This window comes from Piliocolobus tephrosceles, unplaced genomic scaffold, assembly GCF_002776525.5.
Source record: "Piliocolobus tephrosceles isolate RC106 unplaced genomic scaffold, ASM277652v3 unscaffolded_24223, whole genome shotgun sequence".
NCBI lineage: Eukaryota > Metazoa > Chordata > Mammalia > Primates > Cercopithecidae > Piliocolobus > Piliocolobus tephrosceles.
The window spans coordinates 1-4,050 of record NW_022306781.1 but is presented as its reverse complement, the minus strand read 5'-3'; the positions used below and the strand labels follow the sequence as shown (position 1 = coordinate 4,050).

Below are 4,050 nucleotides of genomic sequence, written 5' to 3'. Positions count from 1 at the left end.
CCATTCTTCTGCCTCAACCTCTGGAGCAGCTGGGACTACAGGCGCTCGCCACCTCGCCCGGCTAGTTTTTTGTATTTTTAGTAGAGACGGGGTTTCACTGTGTTAGCCAGGATGGTCTCGATCTCCTGACCTTGTGATGCGCCCGTCTCGGCCTCCCAAAGTGCTGGGATTACAGGCTTGAGCCACCGCGCCCGGCCTGCATCTTACTCTCTTAAGTCAGGTTTTTGGAGATGGCTGTCACAACACTGGAATCAGCCTATCTACAGCACAGGAGAACGAGGAAGCTGATGTCTTGGGCTGAGAGGGGCAGGCGTTACAGGGCGGGTCTCACAAATCCCAACGTGCAGGACTTCTGAGGGGGGTTTCAGGGACCAGCAGGGAGGCGAGACTCAGGCACTCACCTGCAGAGGGCATGGCCTTGGACGCGCAGTGGTGACAGCAGCCTCCAAGTGTCCCCTGGGCCCCAGGCATGAGGGGTAGAAGCTTCTGGGGCTCCTGCATCTTTCCTGCCTGTCCCCTGGTGAAGGAAAATCACCTCCAATGGGAAAAGCTGGAGCCAGACACCCTCTCCCTGCAAGGGTGTCGCTGTCCTGCCCGTGAGGTCCCTAGGCCCGGGGCACCTCCCGGGACACCCGAGTGGTGATGCACCACCCTCAGTCCTGGGGCTTAGGACCTCTGGGTGCCCCCGCAGCTCCCTCCTGGAGTCACTTCACAGTCACCGCAAATGGGCACCACACCCCGCTTTCCATCGCCCCAAATTTCCACACCCAAGCAGCTCCTTGTCCGTGCCAGTCAGTGCCCGGTGATGACAACTGTTCTTTTACAAACACCACACATCTTCTAATGCTTTCATGTTAAAAGCAGGAGTGGATTCACTTAAAGGCCCAGGTAGGGACTTTTTTCATGGAAAACCGATTTCTTGTGACAAGTACTGGAACCTCATTGTAACCATGAGCCCTCACTCCTCATTTTAAGTCCGAGTCTGAGAACTGCAGGCCTCACACAGCTGTCAGTTCCAAGTGACCAGGGCTGTAACAGGTCCTGGCTGACCCCGGGAATGGCAGGGACTCTGGGAAGGAAGAAGGAGGGGCGTTTGCCCATAGCCCCGGGGTAGACACGGTGTCAGCCAGGCCAGGCTGTCTACTCCATCTCCCTGGGGCAAGTGCACCCTGGGTCACCTGGTAGTGTCCTTTCCAGCCCTCCTGGACAGTCAGCAGCTGATTCATTCCAGGCACGAGCACAGTGCTGGGGCGTGTCAGGACCCAGGGCCGCACCCCTCAGCACTGGGCCACCCCGTTTGAGGAGCCTCGTGCTGGGGTCGGAGTCTTCATCAGAACCCTGGGGACCCTCATGGTTGAGTGGGGTGGGGCTGCTGAGGGCAGTGGAGGCCGGTGGAGCCGCCCCTCACTGTGGTCATCACTGCTGCGGTGAGAAGGGGACCATGGTCACCAGGTGATGCCCTCTCAACTTCTCAGGACTGTGGGGATGGTGTTGCCAGGCCTGCGCCTACTGGACGTGTGCATCTCCCGCCCTGCTGGGCTGTGCCCGGGGCTGTGTCTCACTGCAGAGCCAAGAGCCCGGGCAGCCTCTGCAACTGGCCAAACACAGCTCTGGCACAGCCTTTCTTCTGGCAAACTCCACCAGTGCCTCTTTCAGAGGCGGCTCAGCTTTTCAGCAGAACAGCCGAGGGCCACTGTTCCTCCCAGGGAATGTGGCAGAGGACAACGAAGCCCAGTGGGGCCTTCCAGGGGCTCCTTGGTGTGGACGGCTGCCTACACTTGTGGGTCCTGTGGCCTCCGGGCGGGAGGTAGGTTGGGAGCATCCAGGGCAGAGAGCTCCTGGGACCGTGCCTCCTGCAAACAGCCTCGCGTGACCCCGGTAGCACAGAGGCCGTCCTGGAAGAGTGAGGCCGTCCTGGAAGAGTGGACACCCAGAGTCTTCTTTTGAAACCAAACACCCTTCAGTCTCAGGGCCCTGCATCCCACGGGAAGACCCACAGTAGGTCTGGGGTAGTGGGAAGAGCCTGGCATTGAATCCCGCATGCTCTGGGTGGATGACGATTTCGAAAGGGCCTCATTCCAGGATCACAGCCGACGCCAGCAGGTTCTCCCGGGGATCCAGCAGTGGTCCTTCTGGGGCGGCCCCAAGTGCTCCCCTGCAGTCTGGGAGGCACCTGTGCGAGTCCATTCTCAAGCTGCCACCTGGCCTCTCATGGTGGCGTCTCACGGAAGCCCAGTCCACGCTCTGGGCAGTGAGCTCCGGTCAAACATGGCCTTGGAAGGGAAGTGAAGACAGAGGAACATGGAGCACTCCTTTCCATTCTGCAGGCAGATGTCGGTTTTCTCAGGACTCAGCTTGGTGGACACAAAGGGTTTAGAGCTTCAGAAACAGCCACCCGCACAGGGCGCTTCGACTGGCTCTGGTGGGAACAGGCTGGCCGTGTTTTCAGCAAGCTGTGTTCCTGTGTCATCTGGACGGGCTGACCTGGCCTTGGAAGTGCGTTTCTGCAGTCAGCCATCCGCTCGCCGGGGTCCACAGGGGACACCACAGCGTGGTGGCTCTGCACACCCTGAGCCCACTGTCCCCGGGGAACCCCTGATCATGGATGGCAAACGGGGCTCAGAGGGGATCCTGGCCCATGGCGGGGAGCCCAGTGGCCTGCCTGAGAAGCCAAACGCCCCTTGCATCCAGAGGCACCTGCCAGGTAGGTGACTGTGTGTGGACATTTTTCCCAAATTGGACAGGAATCCACATCTATGTTGTTCCTGGGACTGAGGGGCACACCTCCACCAGGAGACGGGGCCACCCGAGAGCTGCAGGAGTGGCTGCCACAGAGAGAAGCCGGCAGTGCCAGGACCTGCTCTGGACACCCCGTGGGGGCTGGGCGCCAGTGCCAGGACCTGCTCTGGACACCCCGGTGGGGGTTGGGCACCGGGGAACACAGGGGTCCAGCACTCATCTCTCTGCTTCTGTGCATGTTGGGAAAATCCCATTGCAGCGTGAGAAAGTGCACACCAGGATGCCATCCCATGCCAAGGGGAGGCTGCAGGAAATGCCGTGCATGCCACCTAGGGCTTCGCTGCGTCTCTGGGAGCAACAGTTGTTCAAGGCAAAGGACTTTTGCCTTTTGAAAGTTTTTTGACAATCTGAAAGGCAGCTGTCAGCCAAGCCTCCCTCAGGCACCCCAGCTGTCAGCCAAGCCTCCCTCAGGCACCCCAGAACCCATGGCAAACTCACCAGTGAGCTCTGGCTCCGGCCTCACAGCCCAGACACCTGGGGGACAAGCGAAAATGGTCAGGGCATCAGCGGTGGGGGGGTGTCCCTAAAGCCCCTGGTGTTCCTGAGCTCTCAGCAGCCCCCTAAACGCCCTGCTTGGAAGTCTCCCCGAGGCTCCCAACTCCAGGCCGGGAAAGCACTCACAGATGAGGGGCCCCCCAGGCCGCATGGCTTTTGAGGAAGATCCTCTTAAAGGGGTAAGTGCCTGGGAAGCACTTAAAATGCTGCAACCTGGCTCTGGGGCACCTCCGCGGCGTGGCCAGCCAGCAGTGGCATCACGGCCACGGAAGATGTTTCTGGGATGACTGAGATTGGCCACAAATGGGAGAGCCAGGGGCAGCCCACAGGAGCTGCCCCTACTCCGTGGCCACTGTGCCTGCATTCCATTGACTGCCACCCTTGGGGGGGTCTGGGACGAGTCCCCCCATCCCCGCCATCAGGACCATCACTGCAGCCAACGTTCGGGGCTTCCTGTGCTACTGTGTTCTGCTGCTGTGTCTTATGTGGCTGAAACACAGACCTCTGGGCTCTGTCGTGGAGCTGGTCAGAGTCACAGACCCACAGCGCGGGTGTGTTCAAGGCAGCCTCAGCGGCTTCCCTGGAAATGATCACCGCCCGGCCTCTACATGCAGAAGCCACTCTTCCCGCCTGGCCTGCAGAGCAGACTTCGCAGCGCCCTTCAGGCTTGGCGGCGTCAGGAATGTCAGAGATGCTGGGTTTCAAAACCACTTCGGGGCCGGGCGCGGTGGCTCAAGCCTGTAATCCCAGCACTTT

The 4,050-nt window shown here is 60.3% G+C and overlaps 1 long non-coding RNA gene across 1 annotated transcript; it reads right to left on the bottom strand.

Moving 5' to 3' along the window:
- Positions 1-197: 197 nt before the first annotated feature.
- Positions 198-3,276, bottom strand: LOC111534003. The gene is made up of 2 exons (XR_002729011.2): positions 3,238-3,276; positions 198-2,489 (listed from the first exon to the last, which is right to left on the bottom strand). It is a non-coding gene; the product is annotated as an uncharacterized LOC111534003 (long non-coding RNA).
- Between the last annotated feature and the right edge of the window lie 774 nt (positions 3,277-4,050).